Genomic DNA, 18144 nt, shown 5'->3' with positions numbered 1-18144 from the left:
AGTCTGTTTGTTATTTCTCTATGTAAACCACCCGGGTCATCGCCCGGGTCAACAAGGACTGCGCCAGGTGCTGGAGTCCCTGGACATCTGGTGGCAAGTGGGCAACAGGACTCAGGATCTTCAGTTGAGCAACCAGGGCTGGAGACTGCAAGGTTACTGGAAGAAATGTCACTTAACCAGAAAAAATATACGGAAAATGCCAACAAAGAAATAATGATCTGCTATTACAAGTCTAGTCCAACTAGAAGAGGTTATTTAAAAAGAATGTACCAAATTTGGAAAGAGAAGCATCCAGATACAGAAATAACAGAACAAAGGCTAGCAGACCAGAGAAGATACATAATAAGAAATAAAGTATTCACAGGAGTTGAGCTGGAAGAACTGCAAAGAGCAACACAGGCTCAAGATATGGAAGAAGAATTACCACCAATTGAAGAAGTTGCTCGGGTGCAGGTGGAGGAGGTGTTGGAAATAGAAGATGCCACTGTTGCTGAACTGTTTCAAAATCTAAACCAGGCAACCTCCCCTTTGCCTTCACCTCAAAAACCCAAGCCGCTTAATAGAAAAGCAACAAGAACTAAAGCAAAAAATAACTGAGCACATGAACCAAACAACCACCAGGGTTCGACTTCCAGCTCTAAAAACAGTTGCCAAAAAACAACTTGCTCAGGCATTAAAATATGTCAGTGCTGCACTTGGAGAAATAACAACCAATAATTTGCAAGAAACAAACCAACTAATGTACAGTGCAGCAACAATAACAACACAAGAGCTCGGATATAAGATCAGTGGACCTGTAAAAAAAGAAAATAGTACTTCACCTAAATGGAAGATTAGATTAGAAAATAAAATCGCCAGGCTTAGATCAGATGCTAGTAAATTGAAAGATATGAAAGAGAAGAAGCTGAAGAATGAAAACACCAAACAGTATCTGATCCAAAAATACCACCTGGATTCAAGGAGAATTAGAGAAGTCCTGGAAATAACAAAGCAGCGAATAACAGCAGTGTCAAAGAAGATTACCAGATACGAAGCCAGAATTACACAACACAGGCAGAATCTCCAATTCCAGTCGAATCAGAGACGTTTCTACCAAAGCATAGAAGGAGAAACTGCAAGAAACAGAGAAACACCAAACAAAGAAGAAACAGTGCAATTCTGGGGGAAATTATGGGACAATCCAATAGATTATAATAAAAAAGCAGGCTCGGTGAAAGAGGTAGAAAAATGTAACCAACAAATGCAAGATCTAATAATAACACCAGAATTCATAAGTGAAAGAGCAAAGAAAATTAAAAATTGGACTGCTCCAGGCGACGATGAACTGCATGGCTTTTGGCTTAAACACCTAACAAGCCTTCATAAACAAACATCAAAACAGTTCAATCACATTTGCAAGGAGGTGATATTGAACAATGGCTAACAACTGGGAAAACTCATCTCATAATGGACAAGACTCAGGATCTTCAGTTGAGCAACCAGGGAGAAAAGAGGCCTTGAAGAATAAATAATCCCAGTAGTAATTGGCTCCCTAGGTGCAATTCCAAACAACTTGAAGAGCACCTCAACACCATAGGGGCCACAGAAATTACTATCAGCCAATTACAAAAAGCAACTTTACTGGGAAGAGCCTATATTTTGTGACGATACCTAAAATAACCAACAGTATTGATGATAAGATTCAGCCATCCCAGGTCCTTGGGAAGGACTTGATGTCTGGATATAACAAACCAGTCAATAACACTTGTCTGACTGTGTAAACAAAAATAATAGATAGATAGATAGATAGATAGATAGATAGATAGATAGATAGATAGATAGATAATGGGAGTGGACAATCTGTCTTCAGGATTCCCCCTCACTCACCAACCCCACCACCTCTGAGATGTTAAGTCAAGCTGTGATTGTTGTGACTTAAGCGTTTTGGATTCCATGGAAAACTCAATCAAAATGCAATCCCAAGGACTGGACCTTTATTTCTTCATATAGGGGTGCATTTATTGGGAAAGCTTTTGGTATGTGTAATCGTATCAAAGGAGAGGAGGGATGTTATTTGATTGCTCAGGGTTCTTCTTCCGACATGACGAATCTTGCATTTGGATCCACAGGGTGATAAAGGGATGGAAGTTGTGTCCTGCTTCTTCAATGCTTACTCTGGGGTAGAATGGAGATTCTAATCTGCATCTGTGATTTTGATTTTGAGCATGGAACCAGTTCTTGGGGGGCGGGGGCGCAGGAGCACAGGGCATTTATGGGTCCTGCCACCCCCAACTTGAATAGTTGCCCTCTGCATGGCAGCTGGGGCAGTGGTGGCTGAGGCAGGGGTGTGGTGAGACTATTCTTTTCAAAATCTGTAAGACTGCCACTGTCTCCCTGCACCACTGCCGAGCTCCATGCAGAGTCCGCGCCTTCTGCACACCCCGCTGCTCACCTGCACCTCCAAGGATAGCATCGAATCCAGAAGTACCCCAAGCTGTGAACTTTGTCTCTCAGTGGGGTACGACCCTGCCCAAGGCGAGATGTACCTCACCACTCAGATAATCATTTTACCGACCCAGAGCACTCCCATCTCATCTGGACCACATTTCAGTTTGTTTTCCCCCATCCAATCCTGGACAGCCTCCAAACTCTAGTTGAGAGCATCCACTGCTTCCCTGTTGTCTAATGACTTAAATGATAGATAGAGCTGGGCGTCTATGACACCGCAGCCCACACCCATGGATGACCTCTCCCAGCAGTTTTGTGTCAATATTAAAAACAGCATGGGGAACAGAATGGATCCCTGTGGCACCCCATAGACCAAAGGCCAAGGCATGGAACAAGCACCCCCCAGCACCACCCTCTGAGTATGACCCTCCGGGCCAGGTAAGACCAGAACGACTGTATAACCATATTACCTTACCCCCATTTCCCAACCCAGAGAGAAGATCCAGAAGGATACCATGGTCATTGATATTGAAAACTGCTGAGAATTCCAAGAGAATCAACAGAGTCACACACCCTCTGTCTATCTCCCTGTATAGGTCATCCAGCAGAGCAACCAAGGCAATTTTCCAACTTTGGATCTCCAGATATTGTTGACTGCAGCTTCCATCATCCTCAGCTGGGAGGTTGATGGCTGTTGTGGTTCAACATCTGGGGGTCCAAAGTGGGGAACCTCTGTACTAGAGTGTGTTGGGATGTCAGGTCCTGACTTTTCATCTGAGAGAAATGCTAAGGGTTCTATTAATGCTAATAATAAAAGTGGAATAGTAATGGGATGAACAGAAGTAATGCTGTCTTTAGGCTCCTATTATGAGACTTCAGGCTAAATGTACGCCTCATCTGGAAATCTTCCAAGTTGTTGAAGCTCATGAGGGAATTGTTAGTCATCTATCTCTTTCAACGGATTCTGCTACTGCTCAAGCCTGTAAATTAACAGAACTCCTCAGTGTCAATATTTGGGATATATCATCTCAAGCTGTGACGCTGCCTTGGAAGGTTGAATAACAAACTCTGCTGTTGAAATTCAGCATGAGAACGGAATGGGTTTGGTGCATCTTATGCAGCAAACTTCATATCCAGGGGATTTTGCTGATTGGAACGTGATTTGGTGTGGAATTGCCGTGTTGGAGCTTCCAGTGTCATTTTCACAAAGCAGCCATGAGAGTACCTGATGTAGGTTGATTGACTGATGGATTGCTGTGCATACCACCTGACTCCAAAGACACTAAAGTAAAGAAAAGTTGTGCCATCGAGTCGGTGTCAACTCCTGGCGACCACGAGCCATGTGGTTTTCCTTGGTAGAATACAGGAGCAGTTTACCATTGCCATCTCCCACGCAATATGAGATGATGCCTTTCAGCATCTTCCTATATCACTGCTGCCTGATATATGTGTTTCCCATAGTCTGGGAAACAGACCAGCAGGGATTCGAACCAGCAACCTCTTGCTCCATAGGCAAGTTACTTCCCCGCTGCACAATTAGGTGGCTGTCCAAAGGTGGTTCACAAAAATAAACATCATAGATTAGATTAGATTAGATTAGATTAGATTAGATTAGATTTTGCTGGTCTGTGACCCTACCAATAAAGATTGATTTATTGATTATATTAGAGCCTCATGCAGGGAGAATTAATCCTTGCACCCAATCCAAAGCTCACTCCTGAAAGGTGCTATTAGCCACAAAAGAGAACAATCACATGTGCAGAAATGTTGCCCATACACTGGTAACCTCAAACTTCCACCTCTACAAATAATAGTAGCCTTTGGGGGGCGGGATATAAGTTGCAGAATCATCATGGGAACAATGGGTTAACCCCCCATCCCACGGCCCCAATCAGGACATCCACCACCTCCTTGAGATCAGATGACAAAGAGTGGTAAGTCCAATTCAAACACTATGCTGTACAAGTGTACAGATACTTGTACACTAGTACATCTATTTGTGTGAATGACTGTACCTGTGTTCATTTTAAAAGTGAACCTGGATACAGGCCCTCCAAATGTATGTTACAGACAGGAAGGGTACTTCTGAACCTATGTTCAGCATAACATGTGAATGGCTGTACCTGTGTACACTGTACACTTGTTGTACTCATGTTGAACATAACGTGTGAATGGGCCTAGAGTTGAGTGTAATCTGCATATTGATGACACCTCAGTCCAAATCTCCAGACAGCCTCTCCCAGCAGACGTTAAAAAACATGGGGCAGGCGGGATTGAATCCTGCAGGACCCCACAGGTCAGCAGCCAAGGGGTTGAGCAGTAGTCCCACAGCAGCACCTTCTGGTCCCTCCCTTTACAAAAGGACCAGAACCTCTCCAAAGCCATTCCTCTGATCCCCACACTCAAGCGGCGATCCAGAAAGATACCATGGTTGATGGTATCAAATACATCTTTGAATTGACCCATACATCCTACGATTACACACAAGAATGAAGTCACTCAAGGGTCTTGGACTACGTCCAGCTAATGCAGGGGCTCCCAGCCTTGGGTCTTCAGATATTGGACTACAGCTTACACACCATGCGGCAAGCCGGGTACCCAAGAGGAATGCAGGCTCACTGGCTGCAGGGAACTCACTCCATCCATGCTTCTAGCAAAGGTGGGAAAGGCTCCACGTGAATGCCACTGTGCATCATCACAGCGCCACCTGATGCCCAGCATTCGCCTTGGGAATTAGGCAAAGTTGCAATGGCACACAGCATCATTTTCAGGGAGCTTCTTCCACCCTTGCTAGAAGAAGATTCACCATGTGGAGATCATGGTGAATCCCACACAGCCAGTAAGCACACATCCTTCTTGGATGCATGGCTCACGGTGCTGTATATTGTGGACTTTGACCCTTAAAACGTATTTGTTTGGCCTGGCTTTCCAGGGTTTTAAATTCTAACCCGATTTTGGGGCTTTTAATTACTGGAATTGTTTAATTGCTGTTTTTAAATTGTTTTTAAATTGTTGATCGTTGTTATATTGTTTTTAATTTGTTTTAGCTTTTTATTGTTTTAGTGGTTTGTTTTAATTGTAAACTGCCCTGAGCCATTTTGGAAGGGCGGTATATAAATCAAATAAATAAATAAATAAATAAAGCAGGTTACATAAGATCGGCATTAAAATTGCATTAAAACAGGCTATGTTTTAATGCAAATTAAAACATAATGTCCAGCACTGTGAATATAGAGACTAAAAGCGTTACGTTATTATGCAGCTACTGCTGAACTAGGGTGAGCTAAAACTGCAGTTAAAACGGATAGAATTAGTGTAATAAGGGGGAAATGGGTGAGACTGTACAGAAGCTTTAAGTGGTTAAAATCTTAAAGTCTTAGAATCTTACATTCTTGACATCATTAATCTTAAAATATATAAAGTTGTAAGTGCTATAAAATGATATATAATTATATAACTATATAACTATATAGTTAGGTACTATAAAATGCTATATATAACTACATATGTAGGTACTATAAAATGCTATAGAAAATGCTGAAGCTGTGTCAAGCCTGCTTAGATCTTGCTGCCTGTCAGGATCCGACGAATTTTACACGCTGCCATGCAGAACTTGGCAACCTTATGTGTGGAAACAGGATTGAAGAACGGCGTAGAATTGGCTTGAATGACCTGAGGACTTGAGTATTAGCGGAGGGATGAAGGTGATATGAAGTCTCTGCAGAATGGGCAGTGGAGGAGGGCATGCTCTGTTATTTCAACTTGCCCCGAGTCGCAGGCGCACAGGAGTTCCTGTACTTGCCTTCTAGCACAGTTGAGGGGAGGGCACCACATCGAGCCAGGATGAACTCCTTTCTGTTTTGGGGCTTCCAGCTGCATTTGGAATACAGTGGGGGATGCAGTGTATCTTAATCTTTCATTGGTGAGGAAGTCTGGGATCCTGGCTAAATTGGTTTGATGCTCTATGTCCATTATGCACTGTTTGATAAGTGTTTTTGCCTGTCCATAGCCCATGGCAAATTGGAGGGTGGAGCGGGGGGAGTCCCAGAGACATTTTTGTCAGGAGTATCCATTTCCAATTGGACTGGTGGTTGTCCTGAAGTGTTAGCGGGGCTAGACCCAGTGGGATGAGGGATAATCTTAACCAGTAGTTGAGTATGGCCATCCAAACTCTGGCCTCCACTTCCACCAGGCCTTTCTCCTGGGTATGTAGTGGTCTCCTCTTGAGAAGAAGAATTTTAGAATGGCAGTGGTGCTCCTTGGTGTGTTTTGATCAGCATGAGAGCCGAGAGCCTTTCTGGTGCCAGAGGCATGGAAGACCATCCCCAAGTATTTAAAGCATGTGACCCACTCATTTTTGTGCCCGTTTATATGCCGGGGCATGTCTTGGGTCTCTTAGTGAAGGCCATGATTTTGGTTTTGTGATATATGATTCCCAACTGGTCTTCCTTGCAGTATTGGGGAAGGACCCTCAGAGCTCTTCTGAGATCTATGGGGGTCCTAGACAGAATTGCTGCATCATCTGCATAGAGCAGAGTAGAGATGTGTCTCTCTGTGAGCTTGGGAGGGGAAAAATCTGATCTGTTAAGGTGGCCCACCATGGTGTTAGCAGAGAATTTGAACAGGAGCGGGGAAAGAATGCAGCCTTGTTTGACGCCCTTCCAGGTTGGAACAGCACTTGATAGATGACCTTGGGGGTTGCACCTTGCTTTGAGGGACTTGTCATCATGTAGGATACGCATGAGGTACAGCAGGTGCTGGTCAATTGAGGAGGCTTCCAGTTTCTCCCACAGTTTGACTCATGAGATGGAATCAAATGCAGCCTTGAGGTCTATAAAAGCTGCATAAGGGGTGGCTGTAGCATGGGTGGAATATTTATCAATGAGATGTTAGAGAACACTGATCAGTGGTGGATTGACCCTCCTTAAATCCAGCCAGCTCCTCCACGAGGAGGTTTTCTTGGTCCAGCCAGTCCCTAAGCTTCCAGTATAGATGTCTAGTGTAGAGCTTACTGACTGTGCTGAGCAAACTGATAGGTCTGTAGTTTGGTGGATCGTCCTTTCTGCCTTTTTTGAAGATGGCGATGATGACCGCTAGCCCCCAGTCCTTGGGAATATGGCCATGTGTGTCGACAACTGTGAAAATCAAGGCCAAGATAGGGGCCCACGACACTGAGTTGTTTTTTATTAGCTCTAAGGGGATTAGGTCCTCTCCAGGGGCCTTCCCAGGTCTTAGTTGAGAGATAAAGCTCTTAATCTCAGATGTTGTCATTGGCGGCCATGTGGACAGGTCGGGGGGCAACTGTGTTCCGCAGCTTCATCATTATACAGGTCATGGAAGTGTTTTCCCCATGTTACTGGTGGGATGTAGCTAACCAGGTGTGTCGGGCCATTACTGGAGAGAGATTATTTATTTTATTTATTTTATTTATTTTTACATTTTATATCCCACTCTTCCTCCAAGGAACCTAGAGTGGTGTACTACATACTTAAGTTCTCCACTGTATTCATTGTAATGCACCAGAATGACTCTGGATTGTTGGATCTGACTGCCTGGATGAGACATGACCAGGTGGCTTTCATAGTATCTCTTTTAGCAATAGCAATAGCAATAGCACTTACATTTATATACCACTCTATAGCTGGAAGCTCTCTAAGCGGTTTACAATGATTTAGCATATTGCCCCCAACATTTCTGGGTACTCATTTTACCGACCTCGGAAGGATGAGTCAACCTTGAGCCCCTTGGTCAGGATCGATCTTGCAACCTTCTGGTTACAGAGCGGCAGTTTTACCACTGCGCCACCAGGGGCTCCTTTTCTTGCAGCTGAGAAGATGTTGGTATTGCCTCTTCTGTTGGAGGAGGTCCTGTGCAGTCACTGGTCTTGTGTCGGTGGTTTTGTAGGAGTGGTAGTTGCTGACGAGTGCTTTTTTGGGCATTAACACAGTTGTTATCAAACCATGCTTTTGAGTGGTGCAGGTGCTGCTTTGGGCAAGCATTGGTTTTGCAGGTTAGGTCCTTTTGTAGTTCCTGCACCAGATTGTTGTAGACCTCTACGGTTGAGTCAGAGGGTTCTGCTGTGGTCAGGGAGAGCTGAATGTGGTGCTGGAAGTGTTCTGAGGACAATAGTTCAGATATTGCTTTGTCTAAGTGGATGGACCACTTGGCATGTCAGGCTCTTCCCACTGATAAAATATGGGGTAGGTATAAGTCTTCAGTGTGTAACTGCTGGGTGAAGAAGGTCTTTAGACACAGAGAGATTGGGAAGTGGTTGCTGTCAAATTAGGGGATAACCTCGAAACGATCCGCAAGTGGGATCAGGCTTCTTGAGATGATTATGTAGTAAATGACACTCATTCTGGACCTGGTCCAGTAAGTGAATTTGGTGGGGTGGCCATTTTCAAATGAGCTATTTCAGATAAAGAAATTGAGCCTGGTAGCTATTTGGGCCAGGCAAAGTCCCCCATAGTTTGACTTCCTGTCCTTTGAGAGGCAGGTGAAAGGGAGTCGGTCTGCTTCATCATTAGGCGGAGAGCACTGGCGTTGTGTGTATAGGGCATCATCATCAGAGACCAGCCTGGCATTGAGGTCACTTCCCAGCACTATGTGTGCATTGAGAGTGGAGGAGAGAAGGTCTGTTAAGTAGTTTTGCAGCTCAGGCCATAGGTTTATGACCTGGGATTTCCAATGCTGTGGGGGGAGTGAAATGTTAATTAGTAGTTTGGAGCCGTGTCTAAAATGGATTGTTACTGCCTTAGTGTACTGCTTGTATGTGGGGAGTCTTGCTGATGTTGCCCACAAGGTGGTGGAGATTAGCATCCCCAGTCCGCCTTTGAGTCTGCTTCGTCCTGCCCCTATCTCTGTTCCTAATGAGTGTGAGCGGAATCCATTGAGCGTGAGATGCTCAGCAATCCAGGTTCCCTGTACCATTATGATGTCGTGCTGGGAGATGAAATCTATGAAGGAGACGTCTCTGGAGCTGACGTGCCAGCTTGTCACATTGCAGGACAGAAGGGAAACCTTATGCTGATCTCTTGGATGTCAGAGTGTAGTGTTGTGGGCGTGGGCCTGGGTGGGAATTCCCCATGGGGAATCCAATTGTGTTCCGGGGGGGCGGACTGGGCAACTGTGCCTCTTGCAAAAGTGGGAGCAATGATGCACATGCTTTTGATTGCACTCTCGGCTCAGGGGCTGCCAGTCCTCTCGCTGAGCATGTGGACTCCGCAGAGGAGACCAGCCGCTCCCGCAACTCAGACTAGTAGACCGGAGAGATGAATGCCATGCTGTCGTTGAAATGGGTATTGTTGGCAAACAACATTCCGGGGCCCATGGCATTCAAAGCGGTTGTGCGTGTCGGCTATTGTTGCTGGGGTGGTGATTGCGATGTGTGGGCCTCTTCCTCTGGGGTATCACTGGCTGTATGCAAGGATGTGGGGGGCTGTGTAAGTGGCAGTTCCCCTGGGGTTGTGAGTGTTGCAGTTCTCGGGGTTGTGCAGATGATGCAGGGGGCATGCTTGATGTGTGAGACTTGATGTGTGAGCACTGCAAGATATTCCCCTCAGGGGATGGAGCTGCTCTGGGAAGAGCATCTAGGTTCCAAGCAGGGGCGTAACTATGGGGGGGCAGGGGGGGCACGTGCCCCGGGCACCACCCCGGCGGGTCATGTGGGGGGGTGCCAAAAAGTGGCTTCCCCCCTGCCGCCCTCCCTGGATCGCCCGCCGAGTGTGGCGGTGGGCATGCGGGCGGCAATTTGGCGGCGGGTCACCCGCTGAGTAGTGGCGACGGCGGGTCGCCCGCCGCGCTGAGTGCGGCGGTGGCTGGTGTGGTGGCTGGCCTGGTGGCGATGGGATGGCCTCCTCAGTGTAGCTGTAGCGGCCGAGTGGCAGCGCGGAGTGCGGGTAGCGCCGCCGAGCCTGCCTTCTGACCCGCTTCTGGCTCGCTTCTGCCGAGCTGGTGTCGCTTCCCAACTGCGCCTGCGCAGAAGCAACACCGGGCCAGAAGGCAGGCTCAGCATCGCTGCCTGCACTCCGCACCGCTGCTCAGCCACTACAGCTACACTGAGGAGGCCATCCCATCGCCGCCAGGCCAGCCACCACACCAGCCACCGCCGCACTCGGCGAGGCGGGCGACCCGCCGCCACCACCACTCGGCTGGTGACCCGCCGCCGTGGCCCACCACATTGCCGCCACGGCGGCCCACCACATCGCCGCCGGAGTGGCCCGCCACATCGCCGCTGCTGCTGCCGCCGTGGCCCGCCACATCACCGCCGCCGCAGCCCGCCACATCGCCACCACACGCCGCCACCGAATTGCCGCCACCGCCGGCGATCTGCTGCCTGGGGGGTGCCGCCGCCAGCCCAGGTATGTGGGGCTGGGGGGGCGGCAGGAGGGGCGCCATTTCAGGGCACTTGCCCTGGGCGCCGTTTCCCCCCGATACGCCACTGGTTCCAAGTTCCTCCCTGGCAGCATCTCCAAGATAGGGCTGAGAGAGACTCCTGCCTGCAACATTGGAAAACCCGCTGCCAGTCTGTGAAGACAATACTGAGCTAGATAAACCAATGGTCTGACTCAGTATATGGCAATTTCCTATGTTCCTATGTTCCTATGCTGCATGTAAGCCTACAACTCCTGCCATCCCTTCCACAATACCTTTCAGCCATTGTGGCAGGGGGGTGATGGGAAATGTAGTCCAACAGCAACATCTGGGGGCCCAAGGTGTTTGGAAACCCCTGAGCTCATGAGATACAGGCAGTTTTGAGCATCTTTTTGGGATGAGTATGTTTCTCCCAGTGAAAACAGCACATGGCATTAAAGGCAGGCCATAGCAATGATTTCCTTTACAAAGAGCCCCAGTATTTCTTTTGCTCTTTTAGCATGCAATTTTTCCTTCCACTCATAATGGATGGCATAATGTAATGAAAGGCTTCTAAACAGGAAGGAGCAGAAAGGGCTGATACGGATCTTTACAGACATCAAGGATCTCTCCAGCATCCTTGGAAAGCACTTTCCATTCCCTGGCCTTCAATTTCACCATCTCACTGCTCCTGTTTGAAAGCATCCTTAAGTTGCTCTCCACAATACTTCTCCTTGAATGGAAAAGGGAAAAAGGAAACAGAAAAATAGCTTGTTATTGAGTGGTGTGTTTTTTATTATATGTATAAAAAGAGAACAATCAGTGAGTCAGAAGCTGGGCTCAGTCACATACATCACATTCAGTCATTCACACAAAAACATGTTCAGATCGTGAGTTTAGGTGCCTGGATGCATGTGCAACATAATGTCTGATTAGAGCTCTTGTCTTATGTGTTGCACCAACACTGGAACATAGGAAGCTTCCATATACTGAGTCAGACCATTGGTCTATCTAGCTTAGTATTGCCTTCACAGACTGGCAGCGGCTTCTCCAAGGTTGCAGGCAGGAATCTCTCTCAGCCCTCTCTTGGAGATGTTGCCAGGGAGGGAACTTGGAACCTTCTGCTCTTCCCAGAGCGGCTCCATCCCCTGAGGGGAATCTCTTTCAGTGCTCACACATCAAGTCTCCCATTCATATGCAACCAGGGCAGATCCTGCTTAGCTATGGGCACAAGTCATGCTAGCTCCCACAAGACCAGCTCAGGCTACCTACAGCAGCAGCAGCAGCAAAATCCCCCGGTTCGGGAGGGTTAGGTAAAGTGTGCCATCAAGTCAATTTCGACTCCTGGCGCCCACAAAGCCCTGTGGTGTTCTTTGGTAGAATACAGGAGGGGTTTCCCATTGCCTCCTCCCACACAGTCTGAGATGATGCCTTTCAGCATCTTCCTATATTGCTGCTGCCTGATATAGAACCAGCGGGGATTCAATCCAGCAAGCTTCTGCTTGTTAGTCAAGCATTTCCCCACTGTGCCTCTTCAGGTGGCTTCGGGAGGGTTAGGGGAAGAGAAAAAGGAGTAAAATAGTGCTCCCCCTCCACTGGTGGTGGTAATGGAGGGAGTGCCGCATGCTGCACATGGAGGGTGTGGGCTGCCTCACCCCCTCATCTCCGGCACAGCTGGGGGCTTGGCTGAGGCCTGCAGAGATGCGGTGACTGTTGGCCAGGTTTCCATTGGCCGACCTACACCTGCCAGTGTGCAGTGCATGCAAAAGCTAAGGAGCAACTGTACAGGCGAGACTGGGGGAGCCTGAAGCCATTCACAAGCCACCAAACCCTCTTCCTGCTGCACCCACCTCCCCTGTGATAGGTGATGTTTCCACTAGGTAAGGCGCTTCAGCCATTGTGGCTGGGAGGATGGGAGTTGTAGTCCAGCAACATCTTCTGGGGACAGAAGGTTAGGAACGCCTGGCCTAGGGCATAAGCCGAGTCAAGCAAGAGAGAGTGGTTAGCGGTGGGACCTGGAGGATGAGGCAATCTCTACTTGCAATATATTAGGTGTGTGTTGCTTTTAGGCACAGCAAACTACTTAAGCACTGACTAACCCATTATGGGCAATGCAGTTCCTCTAGAATATTCTTTTACCTTTTGTCAAAGAGAATCCCAACTGCAAGCGTGGGTAGGAATTCTGCCAAGGAACTGCACATAACCCTGTCTAGTCTAATGAACCAGTCAAGTTATCATGAGCTGCACTGGCTCCCAGTCCATTTCCGGGCCCAATTCAAAGTGCTGGTTTTACCATTTAAAGTCCTAAACAGCTTGGGACCAGGCTACCTGAGAGAGCGCCTTGCCCCATATGTCCCTACCCATACCTTAAGATCTTCCTTGGAGGCCCTCCTCCGGGTCCCTCTGCCAAACGAGGTGCAGCAGTTAGCTACTAGGGAGAGGGTCTTTTTGGTGGTTGCACCCCATTTATGGAATAGCCTCCCCAGTAGGTTTGCCTGGCTTCATCACTTTGTTCTTTTAGATGTCAGGCGAAGACCTCTTTTTTGTTCACTCATGATTCTTAAATTTTGATTTTCAAATTTGATTTTTAACTGATTTTAAAAGAGTTTTTAAATTGCTTTGTGTTGTATTTCTTTTCCCCACTCTTTGGTCTGTTATGATTTAATGTGTTATATGTTTTTATTTTATGTTTTAATGCTATGTTGTGAGCCGCCCAGAGAACAATTTGTTATGGGGCGGTTAACAAAGTTGTTTATTTCTGATTATGATGATGATGACAATGATGACGATGATGATGATGAGCACCTGTGTAGAGCTGAGATTCAACAAATATTAAAGAGCTCTGATGAGAAACTGGCCACATTCACATGTAACACAGAACTACGGGTCCAATGAACATGCACTTCTGTGCCTGCCTCCCCCCACTCTTCCATCCAAATTCGGACATAATGGAGAGTGTCCTCTCTGCAGTCAGTGAGATTGCGGGCTTTGTGGGCTTCCTTCTTGACAGAAGGACAGCCCGCACAGCCAATCATGCCAGAGTTGAGGGAGGAGTTTCCTCTCTCAACTCCATTTCCAGGGGATGCAGCCTGTGGTTCCAAATTTGGATATACTGCAGGGAACATCCAACCTCAGGTTGCAGCGATGAAACTCAGTACAACCTGAGGGTTCGGATTGGAGTTCCAAATCTGAACCCTTATTTTTGTCGCTGTGTCTACCTCCAATTGTCCACATTCGCTCGTAATGCTCGCGGAACCATTGGCCCCTTCAACAGCGGTTCTGCATGATATGCGAATGCGGCCACTATGTTAGACGTACATGTAGGCATCTATACACATGAACATGTTTGCAGGAATGACTCTACATGTGTTTATCTTAAAAATGAGACTGGGTACAGGTCCCCTGAAAATGCAGGCGATAGATAGGAAGTGCACTGCTGTATGTGTGTTCAACGTGTAACAGGTGAATAACTATACATGCATGAAGTTCTGTATTTGTGTACACTGTACACAGATTGTCCATGCATTGAACATAATGTGTGAATGAGGGGTGTGCCTGAGCAAATGTAACACATGTGAATCAGCATTCTCTATCATTATTTCACATCTTCCGGATCTGAGCATCAGCAGTGCAGATGGATTTCAGGACTGAACATTCTTTGGCTCAGATTCAGTCCTCCCCAATAACTATTAAAAGGTGGCTGTCTGTTCCCTACACACCACCACCTGACCCTTTGATCCCCAATATTTACAAATATAACATGGCTCTGACCAAACACACAGCCTCCAGCTACATTCCCTAGCATTTCCCTGAGATCTTTATCCTTCCATTCTGCAGGCCTGCAAGCAGCTCGCCGGCTTGGTCAGCGTGTGTGTTTGAAGGGGCAGCCTGGGAGGGAGCCTCCTACCTATTGTCTGAGTTGCCTGGCAGCCATATTGCTATGGAGATGATTGTACACTCAAGGCCTTCAGACCGAGAGGACAGGCTGGCACAGGCTTTGAGAGTGGCAGAAGAGGAGATGCTGGCTAGCAGGTGAGAGGAGGCACCGGGGTGGGAGCACTGAAAAATGGGGAGGTGCAGGGGCGTAGCGTCCGTTGGACAAAGGGGTGCCAATGTCCCTGGGCCCAGACTGGTTAGGGAGCCCACAAGGCCAGAGCCGCATGCTCATACTGCCCATAATCTTCACTGCCAGGGGGAGCAGGCCAACCCACCCACCCACCCCCTGTGGCAGCAGCAGGGGGCAGGCTCCCCCACCCCCACTCACAGCCAGCCCGTGGCTTCTCTCAGGCCTGTGCACCTGCACACTCCAATTATGTATATCATCGCGTGTCGGGAAGTGGGGGGCAGCAACGGTGTGGAGGGCAGCAACAGGCTGATTAACCCCCACAAAAAATATATCAAGGAGAGGCCTTGCAGATAGAGGGGGCACAGATTGGGTGGTGGGGTGCTGGGGGCCCCCAGGGAACTTTGTCCCTGGGCTGCCAGGCAGCTTGCTATGTACCTGGGAAGGTGGGTTTACAGATGGGGAAACCTGGTACCCAACCTCTAGCCGCTGCACCATCACCCTACTCCTCCCCTATTCCCCTCAAGAATTAAGGCTTCTGAGAGCTCTTTGTTTTTGCCAGAGGCTTGAGAGCTGCCAGCATGAATAAGCTGGTGGAGCCAGCTTGGGGAGGTGGAGCCCGTCACAAAGCAGTGGCTTGGGGAGGCGGAACCAATTGCAAAATGGGTTGCAAAAAAAAAGGTACATCTACAGAATAAGGGTTTTAAACATCAAAAACCCTAAATTCCAGGAAAATTCTGCTGCTGGGCAGGAGAGGCACAAGAGAAGCTGCTTTGCGGGGGAAGAAACTGGAGAGAAATTCATAGAAGAGAAAGCCCACTCAGCCAGCCAATCAGATTTGCAGTATTGGTTGGAAGGGGAGAGAGACAGAACATAGGAACATCGGAAGCTGCCATAGACTGAGTCAGTCCATTGGTCTATCTAGCTCAGTATTGTCTTCACAGTCTGGCAGCGGCTTCTCTAAGGCTGCAGACAGGAATCTCTCTCAGCCCGATCTTGGAGATGCTGCCAGGGAGGGAACTTGGAACCTTCTGCTCTTCCCAGAGTGGCTCCATCCCCTGAGGGGAATCTCTTGCAGTGCTCACACATCAAGTCTCCCATTCAGATGCAACCAGGGCAGACCTTGCTTAGCTAAGGGGACAAGTCATGCTTGCTACCACAAGACCAGCTCTCCTCTCCTCTCCAGCCCTAGTGCCTGGAGTGATGCTGAAATTAGTCAGGGGCTCCTGAGCTACTTAATGCTCAGTCCTGTTCTACATCTAGTCACTGACCTTTATAACATGCAAGAGCGGCTGTTTGAGGAGGCTGCTTTGCACTGCCTCCCCTGCTTTGCAAAGCCTCCCCTTGCAGGCACTACAACAACAGCCCTGCCCTGGGCCTACTGCAAGCTTGTGGGGTTATGCTGGTGCCAGTTAGGGGCCTGGTTCAGACCTACAGCCCCCTAGCACATGTTATAAGGAAGGGGATGAGCATCAGTTAAGATGGCCTCTGTAGACATCCCAACAGCTTCCTGGTGCATCCCTTTATCACCTGGAAGTTTCCCACACCAGGCTTTTAAAGCCTTTAGCTCACATCTCCTCCAGAATGGAGGGTGTGAGTTCACATATCGGGCAGATTTACCCCGAAGGCCCTGCAAGTTATTGGGGAGCACTTCACACACAATTTGGATTTTTCATTATGCATTACAATGCAGCCCAATTTATATCCAGGGTAAAAAAATCCTCTTTTTGTGTTGGGTTTTTGGGATAGGTTTTGAGTTCACAGTGAAGCCTGCTGTGTGGAGAACTCCCAGGGGAAACCTTTCCTCCAAATGGCTCCTATAGACATCCTCCTAAAGGGCCAGTCAGACAAACTTCTTCCCACACAATAAAGGGGAGTGCTGGGATAGTTTTGGGACATCATCTGTGGAGGATGTCATGATGGGCTGTACCATAACAGGGAAGCAATCCTGTTCCCACTCATGTATCTGGTTCCAGAGCAGTTCTGCCTCTAGCAAGCAAATGTTTAGTTTTTCTCCCTTTCTTTTGGACCAGTGCAGGAAACCATTGTCTTGTCTTGGATCCCAAGGTTACCTTGACACAGCTAGACTGAGACTAACATTTCTGTTAACAAAGTGGCCAAAACCTCACTGAATTCCCCTGAAGGTAGGTGGAATTGAAAAGATGTGTGTTACAGTGATACTTTTCTGCCTTTACTAAGGCCTACCTAACAGGGTTGTTGTAAAGATTACTAAAATGATGCATGAGACATGATGCTGAGGCTCTACACACAATCCATGTGTAGAGCCTGGGAGGGTTCTGCAGCTGCCCAATGTGGCTGCCCAGGGCTTAGCCCACTCTCCCTGCAGACAAGCAGTCGTGCAGCCCTGGGTGTCCGAATCGGCTGCCCACACGACTACTGGCTCTGTCACAGAGCCGGTGGGGGCTGCAGGGATCGGAAGCTGCGCAGACCCTGGAAGTCCCAGGATGCCCCACATGAGCACGTGGGGCATTCTGGGGTGACCCCCGATACCGGGAGGATGCTTGTAGCCTCCCAGTCAGGGGTCTACTCATGTGTTGCCACGCACCGCAGCAGCACATGAGCAGGAAAACAAGGTTAATGGAGCTCCCGCTCCATTAACCTCATTTAAGGGGAGGGTGTTTTAGGCGGGCTAGCCGCCTTGAGAGCACCAGGCTCCCCCATGAAGCCGGTGGTTCCCACGATCACTGGAAAGCTTTCCAGTAATTGTGGGAATAACCTCGCTGTGTGCTTCTCATTACCCTCCCCAAGCACTGAGAAGTTCCCAGGGAAGCACTGCTGTTGCTCTGCCCTCCCCGCTCTACTGGAGAGATGTCATCTGATGGGTATCTCATTCCAGATACTAGAGAGTGATTCTCAGCTATCAGGACAAGAGACAATTTCCTGCCATTACCACCCATTGATGAAATGCCAACCATCATGGGCTCCAAGCCAGCCAGGAGCTGCAACCATTGAGGCAGACTAAGGGTGGCTTTCCAATGAGGTGAAGTGAAGTGATGGCCTCAGGCAGCACCTGCACCCTGGGTCAGCAAGTGTGAGGATCCTGCCCCATCGCCTCCCCTGATGGCAGCTTGCCACTCCCTGCTGCTGCTGCTCCTACCCAGCTGGCTAACGCTGTGCTAGCCTGCTGAGAAATACCTATTTGTGGTGCCTGCGCCCTGATGCTGGCCATGCCCCCTGATGCCAGCATATTGGTGTCACATGGCCTGGCCAGCATCAGAGTGAAAGCACCACTCATCAGAGGCTAGATCAACCAGCCACTGGATGGAGAAAGGGTCCACCAA

The 18144-nt window shown here is 48.4% G+C and overlaps 1 protein-coding gene across 3 annotated transcripts in view; it reads left to right on the top strand.

Moving 5' to 3' along the window:
• Positions 1-14673: 14673 nt before the first annotated feature.
• LKAAEAR1 (LKAAEAR motif containing 1) overlaps positions 14674-18144 on the top strand; it is a 29982-nt gene continuing 26511 nt past the window's right edge. Inside the window, exons 1-2 of one of the 3 annotated variants that reach the window (XM_053250075.1) lie at positions 14674-14811; positions 16881-16986. The gene's annotated coding sequence lies outside the window, so the exon portion shown is untranslated. Of the gene's footprint in view, positions 14812-16875; positions 16987-18144 lie in introns of all 3 variants that reach the window. The other 2 variants (XM_053250074.1, XM_053250076.1) reach the window with 2 other exon arrangements.

Source organism: Hemicordylus capensis, chromosome 4, assembly GCF_027244095.1.
Source record: "Hemicordylus capensis ecotype Gifberg chromosome 4, rHemCap1.1.pri, whole genome shotgun sequence".
In the NCBI taxonomy this organism is placed as follows: domain Eukaryota; kingdom Metazoa; phylum Chordata; class Lepidosauria; order Squamata; family Cordylidae; genus Hemicordylus; species Hemicordylus capensis.
Note: the sequence above shows the minus strand (reverse complement) of the source record. Positions and strands in the feature narration are given on the sequence as shown.